A 13,492-nucleotide genomic window follows, 5' to 3' on the forward strand; every position below is an offset into this window, starting at 1 on the left:
TTTTTCCCGCAATCCATATGGCTTTTATTTTGCTCTTTTTCTTGTCCTATTGCCCTGAGTATGAATTTGATTTTGACTTGGGGGAAAGGTCTTTAATCACCCTCCATTAAGGTTGATATTAAGCTTTGACTTTAGGACGTTACAAAAGAGAAAGAGCATATTAATCCCCAAGTGTGTAGAAGAAAGTAATTAATACAAATAAGACTGGAAATAGACAAAATAGAAAACGTACAAAGCCAACATCAGCTTCTTTCAAAAACTAATCGAAGTAATAACATTAATGAGACTCATCAATGAAAGAAAAAGCACAAATTAACAATATCAGATACTTCAAATGTTAAAAAGATATTAAGGTGATATGAAGAAAAATTCTATGCCAATAGATTTGACTATATAGATTAAATAGGAAAATGTATTGAAAAAAATTGATCAAAGTGACATAAGGAGAAATGAAATGTCTACAAGTCCTTTATCTATTAGCTATATTGACTAGGAAATTAAAAATCTTTTGATAAAAAAGGTTTCAGGCCCAAATGACTATACTAGTGAATTCTGTAAAACTTAAGAAGAAAGTAGCACCAATCTTACACAAACATTTACCAAAAAAAAATGATATTGGAAAAGTTTTCAACTGGTTTTATTCAGCAAGCATAACTGTGATGCCAAAATATGGCAAAGACATTACCAGGAAAGAAAATATAGACAAATACCTCCCAGGAACACAGGACCAAGCATTACTAACAAAATATAAACATACCTGATTCAGCAAAAGATAATACATGATTACAACAGAGTTTATTCCAGGTATACACATTAATTCACCATTTAAAAATCAATCATCATACTTCACCTCACTAACAAGTTGAAGTAAAAATTTTAAAAAGGTGATGTCACTTGATGCAGATAAAATTCAACAGCCAAACATGATTTTTAAAAAAGAAAATCAGCAAACTAGAACAAAATGAAATTTCCTCATTCTAATAATAAGGCACGGCTAAAGTCAACATCACAGTTAATAGTGCCTCCTTTACTGCTTTACCTTATTGTCGGAAGGAGAGTGTTTGCTCTCACCATGTCTGTTCTGGGACTTTCTGTCCCAGTCGGTGCAATAAAGCAGGATGCAAGAGAGCATCCCCATTGGAAGCAAAGAAGGAAAACTGTACATCCTTAAAGATGATGATTGTGTATGTAGGAAAACCTCATGGAAAATACAGAATGAAGAAAACACCAAAGTCCTAGAACCAAAGAGTAAACTTAGCAAGGTCATAGGATTTCTAAAACTTTTTATTTTATATTGGAATATAGTTGATTTACAATGTTGTGTTAGTTTCAGGTGTACAGCAAAGTGATTCGGTTTTACATATACATACATCTATTCTTTTTCAGATTCTTTTCCCTTATAGGTTATTAGAGAATATTGAGTAGAGTTCTCTGTGCTACACAGCAGGTCCTTGTTAGCTATGTATTTTATATACAGGAGTGTGTATATGTTAATCCCAATCTCCTAATTTATCCCTCCCCCCAACCTTTGCCCTTTGGTAACCATAAGGTCACAGGTTTAAAGGGTCAATATACAAACTTCAAAGACATTTCCATATAATAGTAACAAAACATGTGAACATAAAATTGTAAAAGAAAATATCACTTCAAAAGCATTACAATATCAGGACCTAACAGGTAGGGATGAATCTTAGAAAATGGGCCAAAGAAGACATGCAGGTGCCCAGTGAGCCAATGCAAAAGTGCTGAACGTGTCTGGCCATCAGGGAAAGAGCAATTAAAGCCACAGCAGGTGCCCTTTCACACCCTGTGGAAGAAACGAAGGCAACTGGGCCTCGGCATCTCATTTTTGGCGCCTCCACGGAATAGTACAGATCGGGAGGAGGAGACTCCCTTCCCAAAGCAACAAATGTAGGACGGGGAGAAAACCGGTCCTCATGTTTGGGGAGCAGGATGTTTGCACAGAAATGCATTCCAACCCTTGTTTCCACCTCATTCCAAGTGCTCGTTTCAGCTTCCAGGGGGAAAGCTTTCCAAACTAAAAATAAAAGTGGCCTGCATTTCTACAGAGGTTTTAGCCTAACGTTCTAATTTACTGCCTTGAGTGCCCTTTAAACGTCACGGTGATGGCAACAGGAAAACTGAAGGGAAAAAAAGGAGCCATAGATTAAAGTGTATTTTGGAAAATTCTCCTCTTGTATAACCGTGTCTCCACCAGAAGCTTTGCCACGGAGGTGGGTCAGCGGTGGGGTTGGCAGTGTATTGCTGGGAGCTCCGTGGGGACGAGGCCAAGATTAACAGGACTTTGAGAAACAATACGCTTAATTTCACAGTGACCCTCCCTCACCAGCATCCGCCCCACTCTTCGAAATACGCCTTTTGTGTGTGTGTGTGTGTGTGTGGTACGCGGGCCTCTCACTGTTGTGGCCTCTCCCGTTGCAGAGCACAGGCTCTGGACGCGCAGGCTCAGCGGCCATGGCTCACGGGCCCAGCCGCTCTACGGCATGTGGGATCTTCCCAGACCGGGGCACGAACCTGTGTCCCCTGCATCAGCAGGCGGACTCTCAACCACTGCGCCACCAGGGAAGCCCGAAATACGCCTTTTGATTTGTCTTTCATTATAAGTAAAAGATGATGACTGCATCAAGGAAACAGGATGGATTTAACCTAGTACATCATAATGACAAAAACTGCCAGATTCTGAGTCTAAGTGGTGTCCGCTGGACGGGCTCTACCAAATAACTGAAGTCTGAATTCAACTCATTTAAAAACATCCTCCACATGGATATTTCAAAAGCTCTCGTTATTCCCAGGTGTTTCCTTGAATGTAAGAAGTAAATTACTAAATCATATTTATGTGTATGAGATGACCTTATCCCTACCTGAGGGTGCAGGCAAACAGATATAAATATTTGTCTACAGACAACAGCATGCGTTCTTTGTTTGCTTTTAACATGTGCATTCAAAGAACTCAGGAGGCCCACCACTGTTTTCCAGCAGTAGTCCTAAATATCAGTACAAGTAAGCAAACTGTGCATCTTTCTACTGGAATTGGTTTAGCAAACTGAGAAATATTTTTAGTAGAAAAGTATCATAAAAGTGTCACAGCCATTATGTTGCAAATGCAGCTCATTTATTGTCTGCGGGACAGATTTCTCCCTTACTCATAGTAATTCCATAGAAATTTATATTTTTGTGTGTGTAGGTACTTTGAGTTTATAACCTGGATGTTATCTCACAGAAAGGAGGAGCACTAGGTCTTGGAGGTTTGCAGATGGGGGTAATGGTATTCATGTTAAAGTTACCAGAGGTTCCTGAAATTTTCCAGAACTTACTACCGAATTTTTGAGGTGACACATTTGATTCAGCCATTCATTCATTTAAATACTGGATGACCTCAGTCCTTTGAAGACCAGGGCAATGCAAGTGTTCCATCTTTTCCACAAGTCAGGAGAGGAAACACAACGAAACCCTGACTGGTGACTTGGCTGCAGTGAAGTGCATGGCGGAAAGAACCTGGAGAAAGCGCGTCATCGTCGCCTGTGTGGTGACAGGCAGAGACGGGGCCGGCAGGTGAAGTAACCGGGCCTGCCCTGGCCTGCCTGTCCTCTCTGGTCTCGGGGCCTCCCGGTGCAGAGGCAGTCATGGCACGCCCATCTCTGGGCTGTTCTTGAGCTCGCGTGACTCGCCCTGCCTCTTGGAGATGCGGGGACCTGGAACATGTCTCCTGTGTCCCGCACAACCGACGGCCATTGATTTCGTTGCGACTGATGGTAACCTTCTCCTCCCCTCTGCAGAGGGAAATGCCCTAAGGCAGAACAAAGTGGAAGTTCTTGGTTCCCAAGCCTTTCCCTGAGCAGAGGTGGAATGTAGAGAAAGAGGAAGAAGGTATTTGAATACAGAATTCTCCTTTTTATGGGCAATAACCAGGTTATCTCAGACTCCTGGAATTGCCTTTCCTCTGGCCTTTAGGTCCTTCCTACCTTCCTTCCTCCCTCCCTCCCCCCTTTCCTTCTTTTTCTTTCTTTCCCTTTCTCTCTTTTCTTTCTTTCCTTCCTTCTTTCTTTTTCTCTCTCAGTCAATTTTTTTAAATTATTTATTTATTTATTTTATATTCATTTTTGGCTGTGTTGGGTCTTTGTTCCTGTGCGAGGGCTTTATCCAGTTGCGGCGAGCGGGGGCCACTCTTAATCACGGTGCGCGGGCCTCTCACTGTCGTGGCCTCTCCCGTTGTGGAGCACAGGCTCCAGATGTGCAGGCTCAGTAATTGTGGCTCACGGGCCTAGTTGCTCCGTGGCATGTGGGATCCTCCCGGACCAGGGCTCGAACCCGTGTCCCCTGCATTGGCAGGCGGATTCTTAACCACTGCGCCACCAGGGAAGCCCTCAGTCAATCTTTACGAGAGACTTCAAGTCCATAATTCTCTTTCTAGGAACCCCCTAAACTAACAAGGAATAAACCTTTCAACCAACACTTTTATATACAAGGCAGTGTGGTACCAGGGCAAGGATTTCATTACCTGGAGCTTTGATGACAGATTCACTGATGTCTCTCTGGGAAGAGAAGCAAGATTAATTTTCCCTTGTTCCCAGTCACAGAAATAACACAATATGATTCGCTCTGGTCTTCCTCCAAAGGCCGGCCCCTCACTGCTTCCTGACGGGAAGGAAGACGCTGTGGGGTGACGTTCCCCCTTTCCCTGAATCCCGCTCTCAGTAGCCTCTGGGGGAGACAGAACACACCCACTCGGGACTCTGCATGAGCTTCCTTTCTGGAGTTTCTGCTCCAAAACAATTGCAGTGATAGAAAATCAAGTCCAACTGTACCTGTTTATTGCAGTGAGCCCACCGCATTTGGAAAGGATATTAAATAAGCATTATGTTTTCATAAATTGACTTTGCAGGAGAAGGATTAGATATTTAAACTATTATCACATCCACGATCTTTCAGATGAAAACTTACACTTAAAAAAGGAAAGCAATCTCATCAAGTGCCAATTTTACATGTTTTTTTAAATAAAAAAATTTTAAAGGTGAAAACGTTAATATGAAATTATAAAAGCTTGAATAAATATATCTATGCATTGGAGATCCATTGTAGGTACCAACATATGCTTTGTATTTCACAAAATAGATGTTGTTAGAATTTAGATATCCAGGGTTGCCAAAACTGCACGTGTTTCCTTAGAGACCTTTTAAAAGCAGAAATCTAATTATACAAAAAATTTTAGGAAAATAATAATGGCAATTTTAAAGTTCCAGATGTTAGAGTCTTTAAACCAACTAGGCTAGACGAGTGTCAACAGTATGGTTTTCTTTCCTCTTTCAGAATCTTGGTCTCTGTGGGTGAACGGCATTGCACCATCCAAGGCACAGGTCAAACAGCTATTTATCCCCTACTTTATTGACACAATGTAGTACTCATAACAATGAATCAATTACTACCCATTATCACAGGCAATCAAGAAAATTAAACCTTCTTAAAAATCATTTACGCAAATACAAAGCATTTCAAACTTAAGTGACGCTGTCATTATTTTTGTTTTTCCAAGGTATGGCTAAGTTTTCTCTCTCTGGCTGATATGTCCAAGATGTCACTGACAGTGGCAGCAAGACCACCAGATTGGTTCTGATTTTCATGCTCCGCCTGTATGTCTTTCAAAATTAAGTATCTGACATCTAATTTTACTGAGATGTGCCTTTTTCTAAGTATCTAATATGCTAGAGAACTAACGTAAAAGTTATCTCTTGTCCATTTCCTGAGAGTTTGCCTAAAAAGTGTAAAAACTGCACCAGGGGCTTCCCTGGTGGTGCAGTGGTTAAGAATCCACCTGCCATTACAGGGGACAATGGGTTTGAGCCCTGGTCCGGGAAGATCCCACATGCCGCTGAGCAACTAAGCCCGTGCGCCACAACTAGTGAGCCTGCATTCTAGAGCCCCCAAGCCACAACTACTGAGCCCATGTGCCACAACTACTGAAGCCTGCGCACCTAGAGCCCGTGCTCTGCAATAAGGGAAGCCACCGCAATGAGAAGCCTGCGCACCGCAATGAAGAGTAGCCCCTGCTTGCCACACTAGAGAAAGCCCACACGCAGCAAAGAAGACCCAGCGCAGCCAAAATAAAATAAATAAATAGTTAAAACAAAACAAAACTGCACCAAAGCAAGGTTGACCAGCCCGAAGTGTTCTTTGAGACAGCGTGGGGGAAGTTCCAGACCTGCCCTTCTCATGGAGGAGCAGAGCCTCAGCAGAGCAGCTTCAAGAATCTTTCCTGGAACACGCATCCTGTGCTCTCTGACCTCTCACCTTCATCATCTTGTGGATGCTCAAGACACTAGAGCCAATTCGCTGAATGAAGTGCCTGACTTCCTTCCCGCCTGGCCTTAGCACTGGCTCAGAGCTAATCCAGGAAAAATGTGGCTCCTCTCTAGACAAGTAGGAATCAGCAGAAAGTAGAGTGAGAAATGAAACACCCCCAGGCGCATGTCTCTTTCTCCTCCAGAGGCCACCCAAGGTCCTGTGTGGCCTTTGTACATCTCCCATCCCAGGACTCCTGTCCGCACAGAGGCCCCCTCCCACCGTGATCTCAGAATCCGGCCCAGATCTTCTCCGATGGAAATTTCAAAAGGACCTTCCATCCTGAAGAAGTTGCTTGAGGAAGAGAGTGAGTTTTCTCAGGGCCTCTGGCCAGGCTCACAGCAGCACAGCAGTAGTTAAGTAGCTGGCTTAGCGTCAGTTGCTCTGAGGGTAACGCACACCCAGAGAGATGCTAGGATTTCTCAGAGGATTTGCACTTGTGTCGGGTGATTGCAGGAGAGTATAAGGTAGTGAGTCTTTGCTTGAGCTGTCAGGAGGTACAGGTGACCGCATGATGGGACCTCCTAAATCCCACCTAGAAGCTGGGGGGCCTGGACCGTAATGATTAAACAGCAGCCGTCACCCGCCCTGCCTGGGAGGGGAGACGTTTGGTCACTTATGCAGCTGGACAGTGTCTGTGTCTGTGCTCAGATATCCTTCGAGTTGTCCTGTTTGTCCTGATGCTTCATCACCACATAACAGCCTTCCTGACATTGAAATGGGTTTATGGTTAACAGAACACCGAGGCCTTGCGCTGAGCGCCAGTCCAGTTCATAGCAGCACAAAGGACTAGCTGACAGCTCCAGGCCAGCTCCTGGACACCAGGGCTGCCTTTCTCTCCCTCAGCCCCTAGATTTGGCCGATGCAGACAAAGGAGGCCACTGGACACACTCCATGCTCCTCAGATGCTCAGCGTGGGGACAGTTTGCTCTTGCTCGCTGTGGCTGAGATTACCTAGAGGACACGAATCTCATCCATTCCAGGAGATTTGTTGGGTTCTTTGATATGACAGTAGCTGCCCAGTAGCCTGTAAGATTCTGCACAGGACACACCAGCCAACTGGAACAGAGGCAGTTATCAAAAAGGAAGAAAAATTAGTCTTGAAGCCAGGGGCCTAGATTAGAAAACCAGACGAGGAGTCCAGTCGGGTGGTCTTGGGAAGCCAGGTGACCTTCTCTCAGCTCCGTCAAGGGCTGACGATCTTGCAGTTGACACCAACAGAACAGTGTTGGCTAGAGCGTGCGTTTCCCCAGGGCTCAACAAGGGGACACCAAAGACCGACGGTGATTCTCTGCAACAACTCTGGCTAATGCTTGGGCTTTAGACTCTTCTTAGCGTCAAAGGCAAGGTTTGGACAAACGTTGCAGTTGCAATGTCCCTAACTGAGAATTGCGCTGGACTTGGTGTGCATGAAGGCTTGTCTCAGCTGTCCCTTCTGGGAGTTTTATAAATAAACCTCATTTTGGAGGTCTTTGTGTAATGTTTTCCATGCAAACATGATCAATTGGAGTGTAGATAACTGTAAGTGTTTGCAAATCTCTAACACATATCCTGAATACACAGGCTAAGAGTGTATGAGGTATAGGTGCAAACCTGACATCTGTGTAGGAAAGAATGATCTGATGGTGCCCAGACTGTTTGGGGAATGTCCGGCTCATTTATCTCAACAGGAAAAGGCAGATTTTGTGTCCCTTTATGAGGACACATTTTTTGAGTCAATTTAAAACAGACAAAGTGTCCCTGAAGTGAACAAGTTAACCATTGTGGTCAGAATAGCTCCAATATTAGCGTTTTTGGGGACTGGCTAACTCCTGTTGATAGGGTTGTAATGACCTCAGCGGAAATGTTTTGATAATGTTGAGGTTAAAGTTCACTTTGTAGAAGACTGAAGGTTGATATTAATGTGAGGGAAACTTAAGAACTAAAAGCCACCCATAAAAAGACCGTCTAGTCTCTAAAGTATGTATAAGAACAGCTATCCGGTGGCGTTGTCAGATGCAGCAGACAGGTACTCAGAGAAGCCCCTGTGGGCTGGGAAAAATGTGCAGGAGCTTTGTGTGTCTTTCAGTAGGAAAAGGAGAGAGACCCCAGGGGATAAAAATAATAGGATGAAGATAAGGAAAATCATATTAGGGTCCTAAAGGGGGCCATAATGTACTAATAGGTAAGATTAGTAGCGGAGCAAAAGCACAGAAGAGTGCGTGGGCCAATCAGAAATAGTCTTATTTCATTGTCTTGGGTGGAAGGCGTCTGCTTCTGTAGTCAGTGGCTTCTGGAGAATTCCAAAGAATCCTTAATTTAGGGTCTTTCAAAGGATGGGACGTCTAGTGTTAAGGAGAAGTGCTGCGTGTTGGTTAAGTGGACCCCAGGATCCACACCTTCACTTTGACTGGTAAGTCGGTTATTCAGAGAGCTTCTTCCCTCAACACTCACGGGCAGTTTCTCTGATGCTTTTACAGACATGCTGAAATGTTTCCATGAGCGGGTGGGCGTGCAGACAGCACCAGCAAGACCTCCTACAACTAGCTCACCAGCACCAGGCCGAGCTTTGCTCCTGTGGATAATATTGTGAAATGTCTTAATTTCATTCTATTTTATCATCGCTGTCTTTTTAGGTGATCATAAAGCATTTCAAGGTTTTAAATTTGCCATTTATCTTATAGGAGTGCTTGGATAGGTCAGGAGATCTCTTGGTTTCTAAATCATGTTGAAATGATGGACATACCCCAAATCTATCAACATAAACGTACATATTTTATCTTTTGTCAGGGCATTAACCATCTGAATTGATTTAATTTCTGTGACGTTTTTATTTTAGGGGTAAATTCAAATTCAAAAGTATCTTGTTTGGCAATTTTTTGTTTTACTTGTTATGTATGATTTGTTAACAAACAATTAAATCGCAGTCATCCAAAGGAATCTCCGGGCAGTTTGTATAGAGTTCCCAAATCTGGATCGTTCCCAAAGAAAAATACACAATCGTGGAGTTTTTTATTTCATGTAAAGGAAGGAGGAGGGATGGGCTTGACAGTGATGTGTGAAGGAGAAAGCAGTGATATTTTATAGGAAAATGAAAAGTGGTAAGCACTTCTTTTTCTTCTTGTCAATAGACAAGATTTGTGTAGCAATTCCACTTCAGTAGGTATGGGTACTCAGTGACTTACTTCCCACGCATATGTGCTTGTCTTTAACTGCAAGATTTAAGAAAAGGATGAGACTCAGGAAGGACATAAGGGATTTCTCGGCATATATAGTAAAGAAAGGTAGACCCGGGATGACCAGGCTGGAATTTTAAGACACAGAATGGCTACATTACCATCTTAGGAACAAAGGCACAGCAGTTAATATAGAGGAAGAAAAAATAGGACTGGCTTTATTATCCTGGTGACAAATATCATGGATATGAGTTTGTGTCAGAGCTGTGGGACATCTAGACATGGTAACTAATCTCTGGTTTGCTTGTTTTATATTTTCTTTTAAAATCTCTGGTGGACTTCATCTTTTCCCGAAGTACAACAGGAGTATATCTTAAGAGACCCATAGACTCACTTCTCTGAAAGACAGGAAGACAGAAAAAAAAGCTGTGGATCTGGAGAGGAGAGAAGCTTTGGTCAGAAGTTGTGAGGTGGGCACGTGTATGGGATCTCAGAAGACAAGGAGACTTCCTTCCCAAGTCCCTGTGCCAGCTTTGGCGCTCACCATTCCTTCAGAGCTCATTCCAATTTTCTCACCACCGTGCAGTCCCAATTTTCAGGTAAGAGATGCAACCACCATTGGTTTAGGCTTTTGTGAGAGCCTGAAATCTTTTACCAGTGTTTTCATGGAGAAATGATTCCAAGTTCCAAATATAAGACTTCTTCGAAGCTTTTGGAAATGAATCCCAGGAACTTCTAGCCTCCTTCAGCTTAGCTTAGAGGCTGAGCAGTGTGGCTCTTCTGCTTGTTTTATCTCGTGGCCAAGAGGAAGTAACCACCATGACAACGACCTTCCAGTATGGAGGAATAATAGTCAGCCTTAGTGACAGTTATCTTATGATTTCTAGAGCTAAAAGAAGAAAGATTTTCAAACCTGAATTTTGGGGAGCATTTTCATTTGTTTTAGATCTATGAGAGGTAGACTGATCAGAGACTATATGTCTCACAAGCAGGGTTTAAAATGTTGCATTTCAAGAAAAGTCGACAAGAAACATTCACATTTTCCCTGCCTGTTTTTAAAACATCATTATGTGCTATTGTGATTTATGGCCTCGCTTGTCATTCTGGCACCTACAATGGATAAGATCATTAAAAACTTTTTTAAAGTTTTTATTTATCAGAGCCATGGAAAAATGACATTCCTATTAGCTTTAGTTGGAAAAGTTAGAAAAGCATGTTGTAACTCATTCCAGGTAATATCTTTCTTTTGTATAGCTATTACCCAGACCTATCTAAAGAAATAGTTGAATGTGAATTATTTCAAAATCAAAATAGTCTCTTTAAAATTTGAAATGCATTATGCACCTCAGGTGCTGACAGCAAAGTCCATGCCAAGCATTTGATCCACGAATACCCATTTTCCAAGTTCTCCAGATCCTTAGATCTGCATCTCTTCCATTTTTTTTCTGTGGCCAATTTTCAAATAAGGGATCGGGAAACAGTTTAGAGATCATAAATCACACTGATCGTTGGGAAATAAAAAGGGTTCCTTTGCTTCTTCAGATGTGGTTCCACACATTTTTACAAATCTTTAAGCTAAATCAGAAATCCAGACGCAAAATTATGGTGCTTACATATATCATGTCTGTGACATTCCATGGAGGAACGTGGGGCTGGAAGACCTGACCAGGCTATAAGCTGGCATAAAAAAGCTCAGGTCAACACTGCAGAAAACAATGGAGAAGAGTTTAAAAATGCAATGTGGTTCCACTGCTGTGTATACATCTCACTAAGTGACTAATTCAACCAAAATATAGCATTCACTGCACGTGATCATATTAAAGAACTATTGTATTTGCAACTTACTCATTAAACAGACCTGGTAAGTTTCATTTTTACTTTAAAAAATTCCAGTCTTTCTGATAGGACTATTGACTGCTTTCCCTTTATTTTTACTTGTCTTTATATTCTCCCAGTGTTTTTAAATAATAAAAATGCGTTACTTTTCTAATCATAAAAATACATTTAAAAATGCCTACACTGTCTTAGAGACACTCTTCACATCCTCCTGTCTTCTCGGCTGCTCTGCTCACGTCGGCGTCTTCTCCCTTGACCCTCCTCTAGCACGTTGTTGGGTTTTTTGGTGGTGTGTACTCCTCACTTGCTATAAGTCACTTTTCTTCCCAATGAGGTTGCAGGAGGCTTGACCGTGGGGAGAATGTAGGTGCTTGTTGCTTCTCAAAGTGGTAACACAACATTAGCACAAAGATGATAATGAGGCCCGTTAAGATTTCTCTTTTTAGGGCTTCCCTGGTGACGCAGTGGTTAAGAATCCGCCTGCCAATGAAGCGGATACGGATTCGAGCCCTGGTCCAGGAAGATCCCACATGCCGTGGAGCAACTAAGCCCATGAGCCACAGCTGCTGAGCCTGCGCTCTAGAGCCCATAAGCCACAACTACTGAGCCCACGTGCCACCACTACTGAAGCCCGCGTGCCTAGAGCCAGAGAGGTCACTGCAATGAGAAGCCCGTGCACCACAACGAAGAGTAGCCCCCGCTCAACACAACTAGAGAAAAGCCTGAGCACAGCAACGAAGACCTAATGCAGCCAAAAATGAATAAGTAAAATAAATTTATATAAAAAAAGAATAAACTAATCCCAAAGTAAACAGGAGGACTATAATAAATATCAGAGCATAAATAAAAAGAAATAGAGAATAGAAAAACAATAGAAAAATCAACAAAACTGAGATTTTTTAAAAGATAAAGTTGATAAACCCTTAGCTAGACTAACTAAGAAAAAAAGAACACAAATAAAATCAGAAATGAAAGAGCAGACATTACAACATATGACAGAAATAAAAAGAATCATAAAGGACTATTATGAACAATTATAAGCCAACAAATTAGATAACCCAGAAGAAATGGATAAATTTCTAGAAACATACAACCTACCAAGACTGAATCAAGAAGAAATAGAGAGCCTAAATAGACCAATAACAAGGAGATTGAATCAATAATCAAAAACCTTCCAACAAAACAGAAACAAAGACAACAAAAAAACAAAAACTTTCCAACAAAGGAAAACTCAGGACCAGATGGCTTCACAGGTGAATTCTCCCAAACATCAAATAAGAACCAATAGCTACTCTTCTTAAACTCTTTCAAAAAGTAGAAGAACACTCCCAAACTCATTTTATCAGGCCAGCAAACGTTCACCCAAAAAATCACGTATAACAATGTTTGTAGGAGCTTTATTTATCTTAGCTAAAAATCTGGAAACAACCTCAAATTTCAGCAACCATTTCAGTAATCAAATTGTGGGGGTTTTTTTAAATGTACTTTTAAAAAATTGATTTTATTGTTAGAACAGATTTAGATTTATAGAAAATTTGAGAAGATGGTAAAGTGAATTCTTATATACCCAGCACACACTTTCCCCTATTGCATCTTACATTGGTATAGTCCATATGTTACAATGAAGGAACAGATATATCATTCTATATTTTAGAAACTTCATAGTTTGTGAAGATCTTCTTAATTTTTACCTAACATTCTTCTGTTCAGGACCCATCTGGGACACTATAGTACACGTCGTCATTACAGCTCCTTTGGTTTCTCTGAGTTGGGATAGCTTTTCCGTCTTTCCTTGGTTTTGATGACCTTGACCGCTTTACGACGAGGCATTTTGCGGGCTGTCCTTCTGCTGGAATTCATCTGATGCTTTTCTCACAGTGAGGCAGCGGTTACAGGTTTGGGGAGGAAGATCACGTAAGTCAAGTGCTGTCCCATCGCACCCGATCAACGCACACACTGTCAACATGGTTTATCACTGTTGACACTGACCGTGATCACCTGGCTGAGGCCACGTTGTCAGGGTTCTCCACTGCAGAGTGACTCTTTTATTGCCCTTTCCCACACTTGACCCTTTAAAAGGCAGTCACTCTGCACAGCGCACACTAAGGAATGAGGAGTTATGCTTCCTCTCCTTGAGGATAAGG

Source organism: Mesoplodon mirus (assembly GCF_964341445.2).
Source record: "Mesoplodon mirus genome assembly, chromosome: 17".
Lineage (NCBI taxonomy): Eukaryota > Metazoa > Chordata > Mammalia > Artiodactyla > Ziphiidae > Mesoplodon > Mesoplodon mirus.